The sequence below is a fragment of the Bufo bufo genome, chromosome 2, assembly GCF_905171765.1.
Source record: "Bufo bufo chromosome 2, aBufBuf1.1, whole genome shotgun sequence".
NCBI classification, from domain to species: domain Eukaryota; kingdom Metazoa; phylum Chordata; class Amphibia; order Anura; family Bufonidae; genus Bufo; species Bufo bufo.
Genome location: NC_053390.1, coordinates 788,156,727 through 788,184,384, shown reverse-complemented (window position 1 = coordinate 788,184,384; position 27,658 = coordinate 788,156,727).

Here is a 27,658-nt window from a genome sequence, read left to right as displayed (position 1 = left end):
AAAAGTATACATATTAGGTATCGCCGCGTCCGTATCGACCGGCTCTATAAACATATCACATGACCTAACCCCTCAGATGAACACATTAAAAAATAAAAAATTAAAACTGTGCTAAATAAACGATTTTTTGTCACCTTACATCACAAAAAGTACAACAGCAAGCGATCAAAAAGGCGTTTGCCCACCAAAATAGTATCAATCTAACGTCACCTCATCCTGCAAAAAATTAGCCCCTACTTGAGACAGTCGCCCAAAAAATAAAAAAAACTATGGCTCAGAATATGGAGACACTAAAACATCATTTTTTTTGTTTGAAAAAAGCTGTTATTGTGTAAAACTTACATAAATAAAAAAAAATAATTACATATTTGGTATCGCCGCTCTATAAAAATATCACATGACCTACCCTCTCAGATGAACACCGTAAAAAATAAAAACTGTGCTAAATAAACCATTTTTTGTCACCTTACATCACAAAAAGTTTAATAGCAAGTGATCAAAAAGTCATATGCACCCCAAAATAGTGCCAATCAAACCGTAATCTCATCCCGCAAAAAATGAGACCCTACCTAAGATAATCGCCAAAAAACTGAAAAAACTATGGCTCTCAGAATATGGAGACACTAAAACATGATTTATTTTTTGCTTCAAAAATTATATTATTGTGTAAAACTTACATAAATAAAAAAAAAGTATACATATTAGGTATCGCCGCATCCGTGATAACCTGGTCTATAAAAATACCACATGATCTAACCTGTCAGATGAATGTTGTAAATAACAAAAAATAAAAACGGTGCCAAAACAGCTATTTATTGTTATCTTGCCTCACAAAAAGTGTAATATAGAGCAACCAAAAATCATATGTACCCTAAACTAGTACCAACAATACTGCCACCCTATCCCGTAATTTCTAAAATGCGGCCACTTTTATGGAGTTTCTACTCTAGGGGTACATCAGGGGGGCTTCAAATGGGACATGGTTGAAAAAAAAACAGTCCAGCAAAATGTGCCTTCCAAAAACCGTATGGCATTCCTTTCCTTCTGCGCCCTGCCGTGTGCCCGTACAGCGGTTTACGACCACATATGGGGTGTTTCTGTAAACTACAGAATCAGGGCCATAAATATTGAGTTTGGTTTGGCTGTTAACCCTTGCTTTGTAACCGAAAAAAAATTATTAAAATGGAAAATCTGCCAAAATAGTGAAATTTTGAAATTGTATCTCTATTTTCCATTAATTCTTGTGGAACACCTAAAGGGTTAACGACGTTTGTAAAATCAGTTTTGAATACCTTGAGGGGTGTAGTTTATAGAATGGGGTGGGTGGTTTCTATTATGTAAGCCTCGCAAAGTGACTTCAGACCTGAACTGGTCCCTAAAAATTGGGTTTTTGAAAATTTCTGAAAAACTTTAAGATTTGCTTCTAAACTTCTAAGCCTTGTAACATCCCCAAAATATAAAATGTCAATCCCAAAATGATCCAAACATGAAGTAGACATATGGGGAATGTAAAGTTAACTATTTTTGGAGGTATTAGGCACCTTTCACATGGGCGTTGCGGGAAAATGTGCAGGTGCGTTACGGGAACACCCTTGATTTTTCCGCACGAGTGCAAAACATTGTAATGCATTTTGCACTCGCGTGAGAAAAATCGCGCATGTTTGGTACCCAAACCCGAACTTCTTCACAGAAGTTCGGGCTTGGGATCGGTGTTCTGTAGATTTAATTATTTTCCCTTATAACATGGTTATAAGGGAAAATAATAGCATTCTGAATACAGAATGCATAGTAAACTAGCGCTGGAGGGGTTAAAAAAAATAAATAATAATTTAACTCACCTTAATCCACTTGCTGGCGCTGCCGGCATCTCGTCTGTCTCCTTCTGTGCTGAACAGGACCTGTGGTGAGCATTCATTCCAGGACCTTTGATGACGTCACTCCGGTCATCACATGATCCATCACCATGGTAAAAGATCATGTGACGACCATGTGATGACCGGAGTGACGTCATCAAAGGTCCTGTAACTGTACTTAATGCATACCACAGGTCCTATTCAACAAAGGAGACAGAAGCAGATGCCGGGCTACGCGATCAAGTGGACTAAGGTGAGTTAAATTATTATTATTATTTTTTTAACCCCTCCAGCGCTGTTTTACTATGCATTCTGTATTCAGAATGCTATTATTTTCCCTTATAACCATGTTATAAGGGAAAATAATAATGATCGGGGCTCCATCCCGATCGTCTCCTAGCAACCATGCGTGAAAATCGCACTGCATCCGCACTTGCTTGCGGATGCTTGCGATTTTCACGCAACCCCATTCACTTCTTTGGGGCCTGCGTTGCGTGAAAAACGCACAAAGAGGAGCATGCTGCGATTTTCACGCAACGCACAAGTGATGCGTGAAAATCACCGCTCATGTGAACAGCCCCATAGAAATTAATGGGTCAGTATTCAGTGCAGGTGCAATGCGTTCACCTCCCGCATCGCATCCGCGCGGATACTCGCTCTTGTGAAAGGGGCCTAACTATGTATTATAGAAGTAGAGAAATTGAAACTTGGAAATTTGCAACTTTTAAAAAAAAAAAAGGTAAATTTGGTATTTTTTTATAAATAAAAATGAATTTTTTTTACTTCATTTTACCAGTGTCATTAAGTACAATATGTGACGAAAAAACAATCTCAGAATGGCCTGGATAAGTCAAAGCGTTTTAAAGTTATCAGCACTTAAAGTGACACTGGTCAGATTTGCAAAAAATGGCCTGGTCCTTAAGGTGAAATAGGGCTGAGTCCTTAACCCCTTAAGGACTCAGCCCTATTTCACCTTAAGGACTTGGCGGGGATCAGAATCGGCAGAAAGCGCAGAAAACCGCAGGTCTGAATTGACCTGCGGTTTGCTGCGATCGCCGATACGGGGGGGTCACATGACCCCCCCGGCGTTGTGACAGGATGCCGGCTGAATGATTTCAGCCGGCATCCTGTTCGGATTAACCCCCGCAGCGCCGCAATCTCATTTTAAACTCATGACGTACCGGTACGTCATGGGTCCTTGAGGACTCGGGAAACATGCCGTACCGGTACGTCATGCGTCCCTTAGGGGTTAAGGGGTTAAGTAGGGTCTCATTTTTTGCGGATGAGATGACAGTTTGATTGGCACTATTTTGGGGTGCGTATGACTTTTTGATCGCTTGCTTTTACACTTTTTGTGATGTAAGGTGACAAAAAATGGCTTTTTTTACACCGTTTTTTTTTTTACTTGGGTGCCAAGTTGCATGACCGAGCAATAAACCGTTAAAGTTGTGAAGTGCCGATTTGTAAAAAAGGGCCTGGTCACTAGGGGGGTATAAACCTGTGGTCCTTAAGTGGTTAAGAGGCAGCTGCCGGAGGTGAGAGAACCTCAATTTTGAGGCTTGATTAGGGTGCCCAGGCACACCCCTTGCGCACGCCTATGCTTATAGTATACAACCCAAGGGCGGTCTCACTCATGGCAGGCAAACTCTCTGCTCCATTCTTTGAAAAGGTTGTCTGAACTATAGTCCATAAAGAAATGGTAACACCCAACTTTGTACTTAGTTGTCAGGCTGTGTCCAGGTGCTTTTAGACTTCTCCCGGACACTTGGTGCTGTGGAGTCCATAAGCTGGGACTGCTTTAATCTCCACAAGTTCAAGTAGATTAACTCCTGGGGCAAGGCCCAGGAGAACAGAGACAAGTCTGTCTCCTAGAATTCTCACTCCTCTCCTCCCTCAACTCCTCTCCTATCTAACTTCCTGTGGATGACCTATATAAATGAGGTTATAGTGACCTCTAGTGTTGGTAGTGTGTAATGCATGTTAACAGCCTGTAATTGGAATTAGGCAGCATTTACAAAGGAAATGACAGTGATTTGTGCAAGTTGACATGAAAGGGCAATTAGCAATTTGGAGTGGCCCATACACACATATGTGGGACACTACAAAACTACAACTCCCAGCATTCTCCACTCATTTCTATAGGAGTTCTGAAAACCGCCAAGCAAGTGTGCATCCTGGGAGTTGCAGTTTCATCACACCTGGAGTGCCGAAGGTTGCCGACCCCTGCTCTACCAGTTGCCAATCACCAGAGATGTGAACGAAGACTAATACGGCATCAAAGTGCAGCGATCAGTTTGCTTTATTTTGTCCGGGTTCAGAGCTGAACCCCGGACATATCCCTTTCTTCCCCCACTCAGCCCCTGTGACATGAGCATCGGAGCATTTCCCTTGCCCTACGCTAAATCTGGAGAATTCGGTGACGTCACGGGATCTGCAGAAAAAGCAGAAAAAGCCCTTGCCCTGTGCAATTCAGTGCAGGGCAAGGGAGAGCATTGGAGCATGAAATGTCAGAGGGGATGAGTGGGGGAAGAAGGGAATATGACAACATGAGTGAACTTGTATTTTCAAGTTTGGCATACAAGGTTCGGGTTATCTAAGAATTCCGTTATGGATTTTGCTACCACGGACCATAATAAAATTCTATGATGGCATAGCATGGTCAGCACAGACTTCTTTTATAATGGAATGCAATACGGAAAGTCTCTTATAGGCTTCCATGTTGGATGCCGTCATAGAATTCCGTTGTGGTCCGTGGTACCGGAATCCATAACGGGATTCTTAGAAAACTCAAACCTTGTACGATGAACTTGAAACACAAGTTTGCTCAACACTACTCATAACTAGGGATGAGCGAACCCGAACTTTTACATTTTCGTAAAAGTCTGTGTTCGGGTTCGGTGTTCGGCGCTTTCTTGGCGCTTTTTGAAAGGCTGCAAAGCAGCCAATCAACAAGCGTCATACTACTTGGCCCAAGAGGCCATCACAGCCATGCCTACTATTGGCATGGCTGTGATTGGCCAGTGCACCATGTGACCCAGCCTCTATTTAAGCTGGAGTCACGTAGCGCCGCACGTCACTCTGCTATGATCAGTATAGGGAGAGGTTGCAGCTGCGACGTTAGGGCGAGATTAGGCCTCCAAAAGACTTGATTCTGTGATCGATCTGCAGCTGTGGATCATTGAAGTGTTATTATTGACTTGCTCACTTTTTTGAGGCTGCCCAGAGCGTTTTTAGATCACTTTTTTTCTGGGGTGATCGGCGGCCATTTTGTGACTTGTGGTGCGCCAGCACGAGCTATGACCAAGTGTATTTAACCATCGATAGTGTGGTTATTTTGTGCTATATCCTACATCAGCTGCAGGCTGAGCCTGTGTCACCCAAGTGCATTTAACCATCAACAGTGTGGTTATTTTTTGGCCATATATTACATCAGGGGCAAGTTGAGCCTGTCACCCAGCGCCTAAAAAATAGACCTGACATTTCTATTCAACCAAATCTGCACAGTAACTAGTTTGTGGTATTTGAGGCCTACTTGAAATCTATCCCAAAAAGAAAATCTTACATTGAAGGTATTGATAGTGTGATTCAGAAAAACCTAAGACACACGCTAGCGTGCTGATAGAAGTGTCATTCTGTGATTAAACCTATAACTGTCACACAGCGCAAAAAAAAACAGGTCTCACATCTCTAGTCAACCAAATCTGCACAGTTTTAGCTGGTCAAGTTTTTTGTAGTGACCGTAAAAGCAGACTTTTTGTTCTGGGTTGAAAAAGCATTCCCAAATTTGCCATTCTCAAAATTACTAGTTTGTGGTATTTGAGACCTACTTGAAATCTATCCCAAAAAGAAAATCTTACATTGAAGGTATTGATAGTGTGATTCAGAAAAACCTAAGACACACGCTAGCGTGCTGATAGAAGTGTCATTCTGTGATTAAACCTATAACTGTCACACAGCGCAAAAAAAAAACAGGTCTCACATCTCTATTCAACCAAATCTGCACAGTTTTAGCTGGTCAAGTTATTTGTAGTGACCGTAAAAGCAGACTTTTTGTTCTGGGTTGAAAAAGCATTCCCAAATTTGCCATTCTCAAAATTACTAGTTTGTGGTATTTGAGGCCTACTTGAAATCTATCCCAAAAAGAAAATCTTACATTGAAGGTATTGATAGTGTGATTCAGAAAAACCTAAGACCCACGCTAGCGTGCTGATAGAAGTGTCATTCTGTGATTAAACCTATAACTGTCACACAGCGCAAAAAAAAACAGGTCTCACATCTCTATTCAACCAAATCTGCACAGTTTTAGCTGGTCAAGTTATTTGTAGTGACCGTAAAAGCAGACTTTTTGTTCTGGGTTGAAAAAGCATTCCCAAATTTGCCATTCTCAAAATTGTTGTGAACGGGAACAATGAGGAAAACATCTAATAAGGGACGCGGACGTGGACATGGTCGTGGTGGTGTTAGTGTACCCTCTGGTGCTGGGAGAGGATGTGGCCGTTCTGCCACAACCACACGTCCTAGTGAACCAACTACCTCAGGTCCCAGTAGCCAGCAGAATTTACAGCGATATTTGGTGGGGCCCAATGCCGTTCTAAGGATGGTAAGGCCTGAGCAGGTGCAGGCATTAGTCAATTGGGTGGCCGACAGTGGATCCAGCACGTTCACATTATCTCCCACCCAGTCTTCTGCAGAAAGCGCACAGATGGCGCATGAAAACCAAGCCCATCGGTCTGTCACATCACCCTCATGCATATCAGGGAAACTGTCTGAGCCTCAAGTTATGCAGCAGTCTCTTATGCTGTTTGAAGACTCTGCTGCCAGGGTTTCCCAAGGGCATCCACCTAGCCCTTCCCCAGGGGTGGAAGAGATAGAATGCACTAACGCACAACCACTTATTTTTCCTGATGATGAGGACATGGGAATACCACCTCAGCACGTCTCTGATGATGACGAAACACAGGTGCCAACTGCTGCGTCTTTCTGCAGTGTGCAGACTGAACAGGAGGTCAGGGGTCAAGACTGGGTGGAAGACGATGCAGGGGACGATGAGGTCCTAGACCCCACATGGAATGAAGGTCGTGCCACTGACTTTCACAGTTCGGAGGAAGAGGCAGTGGTGAGACCGAGCCAACAGCGTAGCAAAAGAGGGAGCAGTGGGCAAAATCAGAACACCCGCCGCCAAGAGACTTCGCCTGCTACTGACCGCCGCCATCTGGGACCGAGCACCCCAAAGGCAGCTTCAAGGAGTTCCCTGGCATGGCACTTCTTCAAACAATGTGCTGACGACAAGACCCGAGTGGTTTGCACGCTGTGCCATCAGAGCCTGAAGCGAGGCATTAACGTTCTGAACCTTAGCACAACTTGCATGACAGGCACCTGCATGCAAAGCATGAACTGCAGTGGAGTAAACACCTTAAAAACAAGGAAGTCACTCAGGCTCCCCCTGCTGCCCCTTCTGCTGCTGCCGCCTCGGCCTCTTCTGCTGCTGCCTCGGCCTCTTCTGCTGCTGCTGCCGCCGCCTCGGCCTCTGCCTCTGGAGGAACGTTGGCACCTGCCGCCCAGCAAACATGGGATGTACCACCAACACCACCACCTGCGTCACCAAGCATCTCAACCATGTCACACGGCAGCGTTCAGCTCTCCATCTCACAAAAATTTGAGAGAAAGCGTAAATTTCCACCTAGCCACCCTCGATCCCTGGCCCTGAATGCCAGCATTTCTAAACTACTGGCCTATGAAATGCTGTCATTTAGGCTGGTGGACACACACAGCTTCAAACAGCTCATGTCACTTGCTGTCCCACAGTATGTTGTTCCCAGCCGCCACTACTTCTCCAAGAGAGCCGTGCCTTCCCTGCACAACCAAGTGTCCGATAAAATCAAGTGTGCACTGCGCAACGCCATCTGTGGCAAGGTCCACCTAACCACAGATACGTGGACCAGTAAGCACGGCCAGGGACGCTATATCACCCTAACTGCACACTGGGTAAATGTAGTGGCGGCTGGGCCCCAGGCGGAGAGCTGTTTGGCACACGTCCTTCCGCCGCCAAGGATCGCAGGGCAACATTCTTTGCCTCCTGTCTCCTCCTCCTCCTACTCAGCTTCCTCCTCCTCTTCTTCCACCTGCTCATCCAGTCAGCCACACACCTTCACCACCAACTTCAGCACAGCCCGGGGTAAACGTCAGCAGGCCATTCTGAAACTCATATGTTTGGGGGACAGGCCCCACACCGCACAGGAGTTGTGGCGGGGTATAAAACAACAGACCGATGAGTGGTTGCTGCCGGTGAGCCTCAAGCCCGGCCTGGTGGTGTGCGATAATGGGCGAAATCTCGTTGCAGCTCTGGGACTAGCCGGTTTGACGCACATCCCTTGCCTGGCGCATGTGCTGAATTTGGTGGTGCAGAAGTTCATTCGCAACTACCCCGACATGTCAGAGCTGCTGCATAAAGTGCGGGCCGTCTGTTCGCGTTCCGGCGTTCACACCCTGCCGCTGCTCGCCTGTCTGCGCTACAGCGTAACTTCGGCCTTCCCGCTCACCGCCTCATATGCGACGTACCCACCAGGTGGAACTCCACCTTGCATATGCTGGACAGACTGTGCGAGCAGCAGCAGGCTATAGTGGAGTTTCAGCTGCAGCACGCACGGGTCAGTCGCACTGCGGATCAGACACACTTCACCACCAATGACTGGGCCTTCATGCGAGACCTGTGTGCCCTGTTGCGCTGTTTCGAGTACTCCACCAACATGGCCAGTGGCGATGACGCCGTTATCAGCGTTACAATACCACTTCTATGTCTCCTTGAGAAAACACTTAGGGCGATGATGGAAGAGGAGGTGGCCCAGGAGGAAGAGGAGGAAGAGGGGTCATTTTTAGCACTTTCAGGCCAGTCTCTTCAAAGTGACTCAGAGGGAGGTTTTTTGCAACACCAGAGGCCAGATACAAATGTGGCCAGACAGGGCCCACTACTGGAGGACGAGGAGGACGAGGATGAGGAGGAGGTGGAGGAGGATGAGGATGAAGCATGTTCACAGCGGGGTGGCACCCAAAGCAGCTCGGGCCCATCACTGGTGCGTGGCTGGGGGGAAACACAGGACGATGACGATACGCCTCCCACAGAGGACAGCTTGTCCTTACCTCTGGGCAGCCTGGCACACATGAGCGACTACATGCTGCAGTGCCTGCGCAACGACAGCAGAGTTGCCCACATTTTAACGTGTGCGGACTACTGGGTTGCCACCTTGCTGGATCCCCGGTACAAAGACAATGTGCCCACCTTACTTCCTACAATGGAGCGTGATAGGAAGATGCGCGAGTACAAACGCACGTTGGTAGACGCGCTACTGAGAGCATTCCCAAATGTCACAGGGGAACAAGTGGAAGCCTAAGGCGAAGGCAGAGGAGGAGCAAGAGGTCGCCAACGCAGCTGTGTCACGGCCAGCTCCTCTGAGGGCAGGGTTAGCATGGCAGAGATGTGGAAAAGTTTTGTCACCACGCCACAGCTAAGTGCACCACCACCTGATACGGAACGTGTTAGCAGGAGGCAACATTTCACTAACATGGTGGAACAGTACCTGTGCACACCCCTCCACGTACTGACTGATGGTTCGGCCCCATTCAACTTCTGGGTCTCCAAATTGTCCACGTGGCCAGAGCTAGCCTTTTATGCCTTGGAGGTGCTGGCCTGCCCGGCGGCCAGCGTTTTGTCTGAACGTGTATTCAGCACGGCAGGGGGCGTCATTACAGACAAACGCAGCCGCCTGTCTACAGCCAATGTGGACAAGCTGACGTTCATAAAAATGAACCAGGCATGGATCCCACAGGACCTGTCCATCCCTTGTGCAGATTAGATATTAACTACCTCCCCTTAACAATATATTATTCTACTCCAGGGCACTTCCTCATTCAATACTATTTTTAATTTCATTTTACCATTATATTGCGGGGCAACCCAAAGTTGAATGAACCTCTCCTCTGTCTGGGTGCCGGGGCCTAAATGTGTGACAGTGGCCTGTTCCAGTGGTGGGTGACGTGAAGCCTGATTCTCTGCTATGACATGAAGACTTATTCTGTGCTGACATGAAGCCAGATTCTCTGTTACGCGACCTCTCTCCTCTGCCTGGGTGCCTGGGCCTAAATATGTGACAGTGGCCTGTTCCAGTGGTGGGTGACGTGAAGCCTGATTCTCTGCTATGACATGAAGACAGATTCTGTGCTGACATCAGGCCAGATTCTCTGTTACAGGACCTCTCTCCTCTGCCTGGGTGCCTGGGCCTAAATGTGTGACAGTGGCCTGTTCCAGTGGTGGGTGACGTGAAGCCTGATTCTCTGCTATGACATGAATACAGATTCTGCGCTGACATAAGGCCAGATTCTCTGTTACGGGACCGCTCTCCTCTGTCTGGGTGCCGGGGCCTAAATGTGTGACAGTGGCCTGTTCCAGTGGTGGGTGACGTGAAGCCTGATTCTCTGCTATGACATGAAGACAGATTCTGCGCTGACATAAGGCCAGATTCTCTGTTACGGGACCTCTCTCCTCTGCCTGGGTACCTGGGCCTAAATGTGTGACAGTGGCCTGTTCCAGTGGTGGGTGACGTGAAGCCTGATTCTCTGCTATGACATGAATACAGATTCTGCGCTGACATAAGGCCAGATTCTCTGTTACGGGACCTCTCTCCTCTGTCTGGGTGCCGGGGCCTAAATATGTGACAGTGGCTTGTTCCAGTGGTGGGTGACGTGAAGCCTGATTCTCTGCTATGACATGAAGACAGATTCTGTGCTGACATAAGGCCAGATTCTCTGTTACGGGACCTCTCTCCTCTGCCTGGGTGCCTGGGCCTAATTGTGTGACAGTAGCCTGTTCCAGTGGTGGGTGACGTGAAGCCTGATTCTCTGCTATGACATGAAGACAGATTCTGTGTTGACATAAGGCCAGATTCTCTGTTACGGGACCTCTCTCCTCTGCCTGGGTGCCTGGGCCTAAATGTGTGACAGTGGCCTGTTCCAGTGGTGGGTGACGTGAAGCCTGATTCTCTGCTATGACATGAAGACAGATTCTGTGCTGACATCAGGCCAGATTCTCTGTTACGGGACCTCTCTCCTCTGCCTGGGTGCCTGGGCCTAAATGTGTGACAGTGGCCTGTTCCAGTGGTGGGTGACGTGAAGCCTGATTCTCTGCTATGACATGAATACATATTCTGCGCTGACATAAGGCTAGATTCTCTGTTACGGGACCACTCTCCTCTGTCTGGGTGCCGGGGCCTAAATGTGTGACAGTGGCCTGTTCCAGTGGTGGGTGACGTGAAGCCTGATTCTCTGCTATGACATGAAGACTGATTCTGCGCTGACATAAGGCCAGATTCTCTGTTACGGGACCTCTCTCCTCTGCCTGGGTGCCTGGGCCTAAATGTGTGACAGTGGCCTGTTCCAGTGGTGGGTGACATGAAGCCTGATTCTCTGCTATGACATGAAGACAGATTCTGTGCTGACATCAAGCCAGATTCTCTGTTACGGGACCTTTCTCCTCTGACTGGGTGCCTGGGCCTAAATGTGTGACAGTGGCCTGTTCCAGTGGTGGGTGACGTGAAGCCTGATTCTCTGCTATGACATGAATACAGATTCTGCGCTGACATAAGGCCAGATTCTCTGTTACGGGACCGCTCTCCTCTGTCTGGGTGCTGGGGCCTAAATGTGTGACAGTGGCCTGTTCCAGTGGTGGGTGACGTGAAGCCTGATTCTCTGCTATGACATGAAGACTGATTCTGCGCTGACATAAGGCCATATTCTCTGTTACGGGACCTCTCTCCTCTGCCTGGGTGCCTGGGCCTAAATGTGTGACAGTGGCCTGTTCCAGTGGTGGGTGACATGAAGCCTGATTCTCTGCTATGACATGAAGACAGATTCTGTGCTGACATCAAGCCAGATTCTCTGTTACGGGACCTCTCTCCTCTGCCTGGGTGACTGGGCCTAAATGTGTGACAGTGGCCTGTTCCAGTGGTGGGTGACGTGAAGCCTGATTCTCTGCTATGACATGAATACAGATTCTGCGCTGACATAAGGCCAGATTCTCTGTTACGGGACCGCTCTCCTCTGTCTGGGTGCCGGGGCCTAAATGTGTGACAGTGGCCTGTTCCAGTGGTGGGTGACGTGAAGCCTGATTCTCTGCTATGACATGAAGACTGATTCTGCGCTGACATAAGGCCAGATTCTCTGTTACGGGACCTCTCTCCTCTGCCTGGGTGCCTGGGCCTAAATGTGTGACAGTGGCCTGTTCCAGTGGTGGGTGACATGAAGCCTGATTCTCTGCTATGACATGAAGACAGATTCTGTGCTGACATCAAGCCAGATTCTCTGTTACGGGACCTCTCTCCTCTGCCTGGGTGCCTGGGCCTAAATGTGTGACAGTGGCCTGTTCCAGTGGTGGGTGACATGAAGCCTGATTCTCTGCTATGACATGAAGACAGATTCTGTGCTGACATGAAGCCAGATTCTCTGCTATGGCATGAAGAGACTGATTCTGTGCTGACATGAAGCCAGCTTCTTTGCTCTGGCATGAAGAGACTGATTCTCTGCTGACGTGAAACCAGATTCTCTGCTATTGGACCTCTGTCCAATTGATATTGGGTCATTTTTTTTTTTTTTTTTTTTTTTTTTAAATTCATTTCCCTATCCACATTTGTTTGCAGGGGATTTACCTACATGTTGCTGCCTTTTGCAGCCCTCTAGCTCTTTCCTGGGCTGTTTTACAGCCTTTTTAGTGCCGAAAAGTTCGGGTCCCCATTGACTTCAATGGGGTTCGGGTCCGGGACGAAGTTCGGATCGGGTTCGGATCCCGAACCCGAACATTTCCGGGAAGTTCGGCCGAACTTCTCGAACCCGAACATCCAGGTGTTCGCTCAACTCTACTCATAACGCATTAACTAAATGTAAAAAAAAAACTCATCAAGCGTGTGTTAACTCTGCTACATCTGTGTATATATATATATATATATATATATATATATATATATATTGTAGGGATTTCCGAAAAATGGTAGCCTTTGGATAAATACACAGCAGTCTTTTTGCGGTGAAAATTAAAGTAATAAATGTCTTTTATTGTTGGCACACAACAAGTCAACAGGCGGCAGTGATCGGCTTACTCCAGCCGACACTTAAAGAAAAACAATTCAGTCCTGTATCTGGTAACATCACACAGGTATAATTAAGGCACAGCACCGTAATCCCCACGGAGTGGAGGGGGATCTCGCTTTGTCCTCCGTCTCTCGGCAGAGACCCTCCGGCTTTCACTCAGATCAAAAACACCCAGCTATCCAGAGCTCCACCACCTGACCCTGCTGACTGACTTTTCTAAGCCAGTCAAAACCCGGCCTGGACCATGGGGAGTAGTCACCCACCCAGCATTATGACTACTCCCAGTAAGAGCCGTCCTGGATTAGCTTTGTAAAGCTATACTAAGTGCCAAAGTGTCCATCAGCAACTGCTGCTGACACATGCACTACTGGCTCCTACTTCACCGAGGCCAGGAACACATATCGCCCAACTATGATAGTCCCTTGTGCCTTCCTACTATATATATATATATATATATATATATATATACACACACACACACATCATATATACTGTACATATAGTACACACATACAGTATATACATTTATTCAGTCATTCACATATATACAGGTACATTAGACAATTACACACACATATATCACATACATATGTACAGAATACAGTACACTACATAAGTACATATATGTAAACACAGACATATTACACTGGCACACAATTACCTTCTGAGCAGGTCTCCAGGGTATACAGTCAGGATTGATGGGAGGACATCTTCTCCTCAGCAGGCAGTGCAGCAGGCTCTCTTCCCCCCTTCCTCTGTCCCGACTGCTGCACATGGATTTCATAACAGCAGAGGAGGACTCCGCAGTGTGTCAGGACAGGGAAGAGGAGCAGAGTGGGGGAGGGGAGCACTGGGGAGGCTTCTGATGGCAGCAGCACATCCTGCTGTAGCTTCTGAAAAACAGACCTCTCCTCAGCAGTGCAGCCCCTGAGGACATGTGCAGGCTGCTGCTAGAGGCATCTCCTCATGGTACAATCGGGGCCTTGCTGGGGGGAGGGGGAAGCCAGAGCACAGCCTGCTGAGGAGAAGCAGTGAGGGGAGCTGGAAGGCGGAGCCTCTGACAAGTACTCTAGACCAGAGCTGCTGTACTAATGGTAATAAGGGGGTGGGGCATTTCATCCACAGCATTTTCACATTCCCTATCCTTAAACGTTTTCTTTGAGTGTAAAAAATAAAATAAAATGTAAATTAAAAATCTGGCCCAAAATATGTGTCAATACTGGAGAATGTGACGCACTGTGCAGAATTTTTCGGGCATAAGTCAAACCTCCTTTGCTGGTCACAACCTTTAACAAAGCCCAAGCAAAGGTTCTAGAGGAGCAATGTGAGCAAAGGGCACAAACGGAGGGTCATAACTGAAGCAGAGACATTAGTTCACCTGAGGCAGGGTAATACTGGGGATCTTGGAGCAGGGGTAACTGGAGAAGAGGCAATATTAGCGGTGCATTTAGAGTGGGGGCATCTGGAGCTGGGGCACTTATGGGGGTGCACCTAAAGCAGAGGCATTAGGGTCACCTGGGGCAGGGGTATTAGGGGGCAACTGGAGAAGAGGCAATATTAGGGGTGCATTTAGAGTGGGGGCATTAGGAGGCATCTGGAGGTGGGGCATTTATGGGGATGCACCTAAAGCAGAGGCATTAAGGGGGAACCTAGGGCAGAGCCCCCCCAGTGCCACTCTGAACTCTGCAGAGAGCAGCACACATTTATAGATCTGTGTCTGCTATAAACAAATCCCCTATTTCCCCCTTATAGTCTCCTACAGCTCACTACTGTCACACACCTGAGAAATCAGCCCAGCACCGCAGAGGAGTCCTTCTCTCCAGCAGCCACAGTTTTCTGACAGCAGGGAGGGCAGGAGGATGGCCAGACATGTTCTCTCCTCCTTCACTGCCAGCAGCCCCAGAAGTCTAGAAGATACTGCGGGGCCTCCAGTACAATGTACACAAGTAGGAGGCTGCATCACTGTGCGATACTGCCACCTAGTGGCTACAATATTTATCTCTCCTGAGAAAGTAGAGATAATTACTCCTCCATCTTATCTCCGGGCGCATTTTTCAAACCATTACCTGGATCTGAATAATTTTGTAATTGCATGTAATTAAAATTTTTGTATAGGTATTCACTGAAATCTATCTGTTTAGCACCACCTACTGTTTGCTCTTTTTCAATTTTTTCTGTTCTGCTCACTGAAATGGAAGCACATGTGTACTTACATCCCTCAAATGCCACCAGCTGCAGCAGAAAGGGCACAGCCCCTGGAAAAGGAACCCCCCTCCGAGCTTAAAAACAAAATCTAGCAGAGTAATTGGATCTCTGGTCCATGTGAGGTACAGGGCTGGTCTAATTTTGTTAAAAAGAGATTGTCATGTACTCTATTATATAATTTGTTTTACATTCAAGGGTTAACCCCTTTAATAAACAAGCTTCTACTTACCTCACTGACCCCCCATTGCTGCCATTCCAATGGTGTCTGCTTCCACACTGCACTCCACTTCTCGTCATCGTCCCGACATGTCAGAAAATGGATGTCAATGGTGGGTCAGCCAGTGATTGGGTGAGCAGCATTCACAGCCATTAACAGGGGCAGCAAGCAGAGTGCAGCAGGGACCTATTGAACGGCACCTTGTTCTGATATGAGCTCCATTTTCTGGCTTTATATAAAAATGTGTATTAAAAAAAATGTAAAAAAGAACAACAAAGCTCCACCCTTCCGTTAAACCACGCCCACTTCTTCAACTTTTGGCAAGTGTAAAAAGTGAATTTATTTGGCTTTGGGGCTCACTTTATGCCAAAAACTAGAGTAAACTGACTAATAAATGTGGACTTAGGTTTATGCATAGGATCAGCAAAAACTGAGCTCCACTATAAAGTTATATTAAAACATGTCAAAACCAGAATGTGCAACCTATTTAAACTTAAAAAACGGTAGTGGTGTAGAAGGGTGGACATGCACTTTAAGCAGGGGCGTGGCTACCATAGATGATGCTCAGCCACCAGCAGGCGGCAGCAGAGGAATCGTATGTTTATGTCTACTGCACCACCCAACATCAACTCACATCCTAATGTTAAAAGAAAAATTTGCCGCCAGTCTACGTGAAAGGGGAGCAAACCATCCCTATAAGGGTCCATTCACACATCTGTAGTGTATTGCGGATCCGCAATACACCCGGCCGGCACCCCAATAGTACTGCCTATTCTTGTCCGCAATTGCGGACAATAGGACATGTTCTATTTTTTCCGGAGCCGCGGACCGGAAGATCGGGGGTGCGCTCCGGAAATACAGATGCTGTCCGCATCCTTTCCTGCCCCATAGAGAATGAATGTGCAATTTGCGGAACGGATGCGGACCCATTCTACGGACGTGTAAATGGATCCTAAAACTGTGAGTTCAGGTTATTACACAGGACCCGTATCCGGAGTCTGTAATCTGGACATGTGAGTACGATAAATCCTTACAGAGACTCTAGCTAGTGTTGGAAGTCTTACATGCAAATACTACCTGGGAAATGTATGCAAATTAGCTCTCCTAGCGTAGAGCATGCAAATTAATAGAGCAAAGCTGCAGTACCAGACACAGCCTCAAGGATGAGAGTGATGCTGTGTCAGGTACTCGCCTTTGTGCTGTGAAGAAATGGCTTGTAATATTTATCCTGAATGTTTTCTAGCTCGCCTTTGCCTGGACTGTCATACATTTGAATTTATGGAACGAGCCGTGAAGGATCTGTACAAAGCTGCCCGTAACCTGGACTCTCAGGTAATCGCATCTGATACTACTATGAGGAACTTTCTACGCTCCAGTACACGCTCTGACCTCTGAATTTTCTTCATTCTTCTTGTTCTTTCATGTATTCCTGGCCTACACTGGAACTGGCATCTTACCACAGGTGATCCAGTTACTTCTTAAAGGAGAATCTATCTTTTTAATGGCAATTTGCAGTATACAGTAAAGTGTACATTCACCTATGGCTAAAATTCCATAGTATATACATTGAATTAATCTGCAAAAGCGTTTTATAAAAGTGTACATACATTATATTACTTTTCTTGTACTAATCCTAAATTATAGCCTGTATTGTACACTACAACTGCCTTCATAATCTCCCAGTATTGCTCACTGGCTCAGAATTTACTTTGGTGCTTGTGGTTATCTTTACACCAGTCAGTGTTCAGTAATGTACTTACCGTAGGAAAAATCAACTCTCTACAGGGGTGTCTCTAGACGGTTCAAAGGTAGCTGTCACCTCTGCCATATTTTTTAACGTGAATTCGACGAATTGAGAATAAATAGGCTTAAGCAGGCTAAGTGAATAAATATGTTTACTAAATGTGATAAAAAAATGTAAAACAGACAAATCGCATATAGAGCAGTAAAAGTTAATAATTACTGGCCTGCAACACAATAGGGGGAAACTCCTGTCACCATGTAGTAGCACATGTCCGACACCCCATGGTGATACAAGAGAGATAGTGACCTTACAGCATCCTACCTGGATGATGCTCTTGTGTCTTCTAAGCAAAGGCCTCCCCTGTTTTATCCAGTTCCCTCTGGCTCCATTCTAATTAATTAGCAAATCAAATACAGTATATATGTATAGATCTAGAAAAGAATGAGGCCATAAAGACCAGTGGGAGACACAAAACAGCAGTCCTTACCCGAGCGCCATTTATTAAGCCCACTATTTTTAATGACTGTGATAAATTACTCAGTTTATTATTACCAGGCAAGTTGCACAATGAGCAATGTCTCTAGGGGGGAAAGTAAGGTTGTGTTACTACTGCTAAGGCTTATAAATGGTTATTACTGTGCAAATAAATATAAATATGAGTTATGGTGAATCTATATCACCACAGCATCAGTGTAATCCCATATCATGTCCTATAGCTGGTAAAATAATAGGCCAAATGGCTCAGATGCCACTTCCATATAAAATGTATTAATTAAATGTACAATAGCTATGTACAGATATTGGTACATGTGCCAGATGACCAAGTAGTATATATTATCCTCCACTCTGGGGATACAGTGGTTCTTACTGTTATACATCCCTGGTATCCTAGTGATAGATACTATGATATGTCCAAGATAATCACGTGGTACATATTATACTGTGCCCTGGTGATATAGTTGTACATACTTTCTTACATCCCTGGTAACCAATATGTATATACTCTCATATCTTCCAGATGATCAAGTGGTATATTATATTAGCCCTGGTGATATAGTGGCACATACCTTCATATCTCCCTTGTAACCCATAGGTATATACTGTTGAATGTCCTAGATGATCAAATGGTATATATCATGTTCAGACAAGGTGATACAGCCGTACTTACTGTCATATGTCCCCTAAGTATATTCTGTTATATGTCGCAGGTAAACTTGTGGTACATATTATGCTTAGCCCTGGTGATATAGTGGTACATACTGTCATACAGTACAGACCAAAAGTTTGGACACACCTTCTCATTCAAAGAGTTTTCTTTATTTTCATGACTATGAAAATTGTAGATTCACACTGAAGGCATCAAAACTATGAATTAACACATGTGGAATTATATACATAACAAACAAGTGTGAAACAACTGAAAATATGTCATATTCTAGGTTCTTCAAAGTAGCCACCTTTTGCTTTGATTACTGCTTTGCACACTCTTGGCATTCTTTTGATGAGCTTCAAGAGGTAGTCCCCTGAAATGGTTTTCACTTCACAGGTGTGCCCTGTCAGGTTTAATAAGTGGGATTTCTTGCCTTATAAATGGGGTTGGGACCATCAGTGGCGTTGAGGAGAAGTCAGGTGGATACACAGCTGATAGTCCTACTGAATAGACTGTTAGAATTTGTATTATGGCAAGAAAAAAACAGCTAAGTAAAGAAAAACGAGTGGCCATCATTACTTTAAGAAATGAAGGTCAGTCAGTCAGCCGAAAAATTGGGAAAGCTTTGAAAGTAAGGGCTATTTGACCATGAAGGAGAGTGATGGGGTGCTGCCCCAGATGACCTGGCCTCCACAGTCACCGGACCTGAACCCAATCGAGATGGTTTGGGGTGAGCTGGACCGCAGAGTGAAGGCAAAAGGGCCAACAAGTGCTAAGCATCTCTGTGAACTCCTTCAAGACAGTTGGAAGACCATTTCAGGGGACTACCTCTTGAAGCTGATCAAGAGAATGCCAAGAGTGTGCAAAGCAGTAATCAAAGCAAAAGGTGGCTACTTTGAAGAACCTAGAATATGACATATTTTCAGTTGTTTCCCACTTGTTTGTTATGTATATAATTCCACATGTGTTAATTCATAGTTTTGATGCCTTCATAGTCATGAAAATAAAGAAAACTCTTTGAATGAAAAGGTGTGTCCAAACTTTTGGTCTGTACTGTATGTCTATAGTAACCAATAGCCAGATGCTGTCACATGTGCCAGATTACCCAGGGATTAATATTATGCTCAGTCCTGGTGATATAGTGGTACATACTGTCATACATCTCTGAAAACCCATAGATAAATACTGTCATATATCCCAGATGATCAAATTATCCTCAGACCTGGTGATATAGTGGTACATACAATCATACATCCCTGGTAACCCAGAGGTATATGTCATATGTCCCAAGTGCTACAGTAAATATCATAATTAGACTCGGTAATATAGTGATACATACTGTCATATGTTCCTGGTCACCCATAGTAAATACTGTCATATGTCACTGGTAATCAAGTGGTACATAGTATGTTCAGTTCTGGTGATACAAGAGAACATACTGTCATAGATAGTGTTAGGTATTGTCATATGTCTGAGATAACCAAGTGGTATATATTGTCAAATGTCCCTGATTAACTAGTTTTACATATTACTTTAATATACTAAGCCCTGGCGACTTAGTGGTACACACAGTGATCAGTCCCTGGTGTGCCAGTCATATTACACAGTACTGTAGTAAGTCCTTGTGGTATGTAATATGTGATGCAATGAATCAGTATAAAATAAAGACTTTATTTTGTAGGCCTAGTCTCTAAGAAAGATACTGTAGAAGATACACCGAGTACTGTAGAGACCCATCTGAATGCGATCACCTTGTCATGGCGGGTGGGCTCACACAATTTAATCAAAATGCGAACAAAGGACCTCAAATGTACAAGCATAGTAAATATAGCAGTAATGCAGTTTAGAATGATAGAAATATTACCTGCTTGCACATATCTTGGCGCTCACAGGATGCCGCAGCGTCTTTGTCTTCGCTTCCTTTGCAGACTAACCTCGTTATACATATTTTGTCTATATTTTTCTTTTGTAGACAGAAATGCTTCTCCTGAGGAGTGAAGATCGTGGTTTGTGCAGGTGTCTTGAGTGAAGCTTCTTTACCGATAACAAGAGATCACAAGCATCATAATATAACCAAGGAATTATAGAAAGTATCACATTTTTGAATGTTTAAATTAGAAACTGTATCACATTCTTCAAAATGCTACAAAATGTTTTGTATAAATAGGTGCAGCTTCATTATGGGGCAGAAACCTTCCTAGCAAAGTATATGTGTCATTAGGTACCAGAAATGTTTTTTCATCAATCAAATAAATATGTGAAGACCAGAGGAATCGCTATAGGGGGTGCAAAGGAATTCATTCCACCCTGGCGCTGGTGCCCAAAATCCCTTTGCCATAAAGAGAGACCAGTATTAGGTAGTGCGGGGTATACGTTTTTGAGTAAACTCTACAGGATGGAATAGTGTAGTCTACTATCTGTTCCGTCCCCCTCTTTGTGATATTCTGACATATACTTGCTATATATATATATATATATATATATATATATATGGACAAATTGGACATACATCCTTTTCAGGCAGCAGGCATGAACTATGAGAAGACTCTGTAGAATGGTGGAGATCAGATGGAAGGCTGTGGATCCTTCTTGTAGTTCATGTAGTAAATTGTGTGGTCTAGGTCTGCAAGGGTGCAAACAGCCCCAAGAGGGCTCTTCCATTACTGTGCTTCTGTATATTAACAGAATTGTACACTATAGACAGGATCAATTTTACCTTTCTAGTATATACGACGTTCCTCTCTGCAACCATGATGAGGGCTATGTGCAGAAGCTCTCTGTCAATGTTCTCCATCCAGGGTGTTGACCTAGAAGGCATTTGGAGGATACTATTTCTCCTTGTGGAGAACACCTATTCAGCATGAGGAGTCTTACAGGCTAGGCAATGCTTCTCTTGGATTCTGGGAAGAAGATATGCTAATCAGCTCTTTCCAAAAGGATAAGAAAGGTGAACCTCAAAAGTCACCATATGCAACATAGCTTTTCCATAAGTCAATGCTCAATCTTTTAAACAGGCTTTGATACATGACTTGGATAATAAGCCAGCAACTCATCTGCAGACAGCTGTTTCGGTATGATTGCCCCTCATCAGTGCAGAGCAGGCAGTACTGGCTTAACTGATTGAGAGGCCTTGGTCAGGATTCGGGGAATACAATTTTTCCTTATGGAGAACCTCTAGTTGGTGTGAGGAGTCTTATAGGCCAGGCAAAAATCCTCTAGGATTCTGGGAAGAAGATATGCAAATCTTCTCAGCTTTCTTATCCCTTTGGAAAGAGCTGATTTACATATCTCCTACTTAGAAGACAGCAACAGTATATAGGGGGTACAGAGGTAGAAGCTGCACCTGGGCTGTAGGGGGTCTCCCTGCAAGATCCTCTTCAACAGCTCCACCATAACCACTATACAAACCAATGGCTGCCACATGGAACATAATGATCAGGACACAGTAAATACTGGAGTTGCAAAACTACCCGGTTATTACCAATTTGAACCATTTTACAAAAGTGTACGACTAGTGCTGCTTATACCAGATCAGAGAAACTCTTGAAAAAGTTTATCATGCACAATTATTATATTACTCTACTGCATTGCATTTTTATTACTATTTCACTGGCAACATAATACAACATGTACAGAAGTATGTATTCTATGTATGCATCTAAATTACAATGAGCACCTCTGTGGAGTATTGTGATATTTTACAGAAATAATTTAGGAAATCAGATTTGCCGCTATGATTTACAGCTCTTCATGTTGCTACTTGACGGCATGCACTGATCAGCCATTGACTGCAGTCCTGGTGTTCATATGGTAATGTGAAGAGTATTGTTTTATTCTATAGCATCCAGCTGTAGGGACAACATATTCCACATTGTAGTTCAATCTCTAATATAAGGACAATTTAGGTATACCTGCAGGGGTGCCTGTGTGATGGACATTAAAGGGGTTGTCTGGTTTCCAACCTCCATGGTCATACACCCTATTAGAGGCTTATACGTTGATAGACCAGGTCCTCGGTTCAGGATCCTCATCTTTTGACTAGAGTGGAGAGTGGTTACAAAAATCATCTCTCGCTTTGGAGGACCTGTCCTGTCCTGCACTATACAGAAAACCTATTGAATTAAATGGGCAATGTGTGATCCTCAGTTTTCCCTGTGGTGCAGATGAAGCATTGACATTTAACAGGTTATAAGATTGAAGGTAGGAAGGAAAGAAAGGTGGGTGAGATGGGAGGAGGACAGGGGGATGAATAAAGGAAGGTAGGAAGGAACAAAGAAGTAAAGATAGAGAGAAGGAAGGGATGGAGGAAGGATGGAAGGATGGAAGGAAGAGATGAAAGGAAGAAAAGAAGGAAGGTAGGGAAGGAAGGGTGGTAAAGCAGAGAAGATGGAAGGTAAGGAGGGAGGAAGAAAGGAAGGAAGGAAGGATGGGAAGAAGGGAGGAAGGATGGAGGGTAGAAAGGAAGGAAAGAAGGGGGGAGGAAGCAAGGAAGGAAGGGAAAAGGGGATAGAAGGGAGGGAGGAAGGAATGAATGAAGAAATAGAGAAAGGGAGATAGGGGAAGAATGAACGGAAGAACAGGAGGGAGGGGTGACAAGGGGGGAGGCTGGTAGGGAGGAAGGGAGGGATAAAGGAATTTAGAAAGAAAGAAAGAAAGAAAGAAAGAAAGAAAGAAAGAAAGAAAGAAAGAGAGAGAGAGAGCAAGAAAGGAAAGAGTGAAGGAAGGAAGGAAGGAGGAAAGTAAGGAAGAAAGGGAGAAAGAAGCGACTGGATTATAGGGAGGACAAAAGGAAGAATTGCCCATGGACCTCCACCAACCATTTCCCTCCAGTCTAGTCCAGTCCAGTGCCATTCTCATGATGTACCACCAACTAGTGCTGAATAACTGTCTCTACCAAGATTTACTGAAGAACGCCTGGTATAATGGAGAGCGATCTATTGTACCCTGTGGAGTGTTATTGAGCCTCATATCAGCAGCCACACATTATGCAAGAATCACCTCCTCCCAAAAGATTTTAAAGGCTATGTACACCTTTGGGGACAATTATTTTTTGATTGCATTTTACTCATTTTGGGCTATAGTAATTTTTCTCAATAGGTCTTTATTAAAAATATTCAGACATTCTGTCATAAAGAGTAAACTTCTGCCTAGCTGTGAGAATCACTTTCACTTTGTGCCGGTCATCTAATAAACCTTATCTCTATATTACTAAATGGTCATAAACACTTATGTAAGCCATATTCTTATCAGTAAGATAAAAACTGAGCTATAATAAGTGTTATGAGGTCAGACTGCAGAGATAAGGAGCCTTCAGCTGAGCTGCTTGTTGGGAAATAGTAAAAATACAGAGTCTGCTACTAGAGAATCTCAAGGCTGTACAGAGAAAGGGGCTCAACATTTTTAACAAAGACCAATTGAAAAAATTATTTTTAGCTCAAAATGAGTACAATGCAATAATAATAATAAAAAAATAAAAAAATTGCCCCCAAAGGTGTCCATAGCCTTTAATAATCGTACAGCCCCACTAAATATAACAATGTCTCATTCCATTCCTTGGATCGAGGATACATAAGGTAGAAGAACTCCATAGGACAGCAATACCACTTGGAATAAACCTTCTAAATAGATTGTACTTAAAGTGGTTTTCCGAGACTTAAATACTGATGACCTATCCTCTGGATAGTAAATGGTTGGATCACACTCTGAATGGGGAAATTGTGTGGGTGTCAGGAGACGGTTCCCAGACGAGTTGCAATATAGAGAAAGACTCCTGAAATCCACTTGTTTGCTTTAGGTGCAGTACTTTATTGCATAGGCTGTTTTCCAGTTCACGTATATTTAAATGTTTTTCGGCATATAGATCACTGGATGAGCCGCTTGTGAGCTGGTGCTTCAGTGTGGACTGCTATAGTCCGTAGTTTGGGGACACTGTGGCCTAGAAGGCGCTTGTGGTATGTAGGCAGTTGCCCTATGTTATGGCGCCATGGATAGGTCATCAGTATCCGATTGGTGGGGGTCCGACACCCGGGACCCCTGCCAATCAGCTGTTCGAGAAGGCAGCGGCGCTTGCAGTAGTGCCCTAGGCCAGTGACATCACCTGAAAGAACGGCCTAAAAGATAGGTGCCCTCATCCATTACTTACTGGGGTATTCAGATACCGTATTTTATTTTCCCTTTTGTTTCTGAAATAAAAGGGTGTCCATACACACATACATATATATATTTTCACATTTTGTTATTCTGTGGCCTTATGCTAAAATATCCATCAATCTGCACTCAGCTCTGAGGGCCTCCCATTTCTCTTGGTCATCTTTCAGAAGTTTCTACACCTTGATTGGAGTCCATCTGTGATCAATTCAGTTGATTGGACATATTTGGACAGACACAACCCTGTCTATATAAGATCTCACAGCTGACAATGCATATCAGAGCAAAAACCAAGCCATGAGGAGCAAAGAACTGCCTGTAAAGTTCAGAGACAGGTTTATGTGGAGGCACAGATATGGAGAAGGGGACAAATACATTTATACTGCACTGAAAGTTCCGAAGAGCATAGTGGTCTCCATAATTATTACATGGAAGAAGTTTGGAACAACCAGGACTCTTTTTAGAGCTGGCCGCCCCACTAAGTTACGTAATTGGGGTGGAAAGACCTTGGTAAGAGAGGTGACCAAGAACCAATGGTCACTCTGGCTGAGATCCAGAGATTCTGTTTGCAGATGGGAGAAACTTACAGAAGGTCAATCATCACTGCAGCACTCCACCAATCTAGGCTTTATAGCAGAGTGGCCAGAAAGAAGCCTATCCTTAGTAAAATAAAAATAAAAACACATGAAAGTTTGCAACAAAAAAAAAAGCGCCTAAAGGCCTCTCAGACTGTGAGAAACAAGATTTTCAGGTCTGATGAAACCAAGATTAAACCTTTTGGCCTCAATTCTAATCCTCATGTTTGGAGGATACAAGGCACTGCCCAATACCATCCCTACAGTAATGCATGGTGGTGGCAGCATCATGCTGTGTTTTTTTTCAGTGGATGGGACGGGGAGACTGGTCAGGGTTGAGGGAAAGCTGAATGAAGCAAAGTACAGAGATATCCTTAATGAAAACCTAATCCAAGTGCTCTGGACCTAAGCCTGGGCTCATCAACCTTCCAAAAAGACAATGACCCTAAGCACACAGCCAAGACAACACCGTAGTGGCTTAAGGACAACTCTGTGAATATCCTTGAGGGGCCCAGACTTGAACCCTATCGAACATCTCTCTAGAAAATTGCTGTCCACCGACGGTCCCCATCTAACCTGACAGAGCTTGATAGGATCTGCAGAGAAGAACGGCAGAAAATCCCCAAATCCAGATGTGCAAACCTTGTGGGATCATCCCCAAGAAGACTGGAGGCTGTAATCGCTGCCAAAGGGGCTTCAACTAAGTCCTAAGTAAAAGGTATGAATACTTATGTCAATGCAGGATTTTTTTTTCTCCTTTTCAATAAATTAGTAAGGATTTCGAACATTCTGTTCTCACGTTCTCATTAAGGGGGACTGAGTGCAGAACGAAATGCACTGCAATTTTCTTTGCATTGATTAAATAGCCATCTAAATTGACACAATAATCCCAGCTAGCTTTCGGACTGTCTCTTCTGAGACAATATCAGGATGTTCCTGGGAATATCTGCAGTGTTTTTCACTGAATCGACTTTTTGAAGTGTAATAATAAGCGAGACTCAGCGAGCTACCGCCATGGTTTGTCAGTAAACCCAGTAGTGGGTCCTATCAACTCCAGCAAAACAGCAGGAGGAGGCTGAAAATATGTCTTCCATTATATTCACACAACTAGACAGGCTTTTAGGTTTTGAAAAAAGTGATGATAGAATTTAACAAGAGCAGTAAATTCTAGGAACGAAGATTATGTAAGGAAAGGACAGGCTCGGGTATGGTAGAAAATCAGATATTTTATTGCGGTAAAACAAGAAATTTGTAACAACTAAAATTTGAAACTAGATGGTCATATAAATAGCTTAGGGGGCGCATCACCGCTGCGGACAGTCACTGACTGCAGAGACACATGTGAGCCCCATCAGTGCTGGAAGTTTACATGAGGCTATCAAAAATATTGCAGTAAAGACTGTGGTGGACCCACAGAGCCATAAGCAAGCTTTGGGGAGCAGGTAAGTATGTTTGCCTTGACGGCTGAGTGGAGTGCGTGGTATTTAAAAAACTAAAGTTGGACAGTCCCTTTAAAGGGGTATTCCCATCACATACAATGGGGGCATATCACTAGGATATGCCCCCATTGTCTGATACAAGGAGAACGGAGCGGGGAGAGCTGTGGCTGGAGGACCCCGGGTTTCCCGGAGTCCGTCCACCACCAAGTGCTGCGCCCCGCTGCTGCAATACAAGTGAATGGGAGTGCACCGTGCACGCGCGGCCCCTGCTCCCATTCATTTCTATGGGGCAGACGGAAATAGCCAAGCTCGGCTATTTTCGGCGGCCCCATTGAAATAAATGGAGGGCGGCTGTGCATGGAGGCCGTTCTTCTTGTAGGTGCGGGTCCTATCAGTCAATGGGGTCATATCCAAGCGAAATGCCCCAATTGTATGTAATGGTAAAACCTCTTTAAGCCCTGCAAGGTGTGAGGTGTAACCTCCATGGATCGGACTTGCTTTTCCAGCACATCCTACAGATGATCAATTAGATCGAGACTTGGAGAATCTGGAGACAAGTCCTCGTCTTGAACTCTTTGTCCTGTTCACAAACAATTCCCAGTTTTTGCAGTGTGGTCAGAACATTATTCTGCTGAAAGAGACCACTGCATAAGGGTAGGACCTCATGGCTTGGTCGCCCATTCGGTTCATGACCAGCTGCAGTCAAGAACCGCTCGGCCAATTAAGCTGCAGCTGTCTGATATTTAACAAATGAACCCTGCACTGTATAGGCGGTCTGAATTCTTAAAGGGGTTGTCTGGGTTTAGAGCTGAACCCGGACATAACCACTTCTTCACCCAGTCAGCCCATATGAGTTGAGCATCGGAGCATTGGATGCTAGAATCCTCTCCCTTGCCCTGCTTTTTTTGCAGATCCGGTGACGTACCTGGAGGTTTCTACCTAGCAGTGTTCCTGGTGACATCACCGGCACTAATAGGTGGTCTTTAGCTTGTAAAACATGGTAGGGCAGCACTAAAGCCCGCCCATTAGTGCTGCTAAGCAGAACTGCGGCTGCTCTGCTCACCTGTTCCGACAGCCTGGACCCATCTTCTTCCTGGCCCGTCTAACCGCCGTGTTTGCTCTGTCCCTCCACACACACTTTACTGGCCTGCTTACCAGTAAAACCTCTCCTCCTCTGCCTGTAGGGCATGTGGGC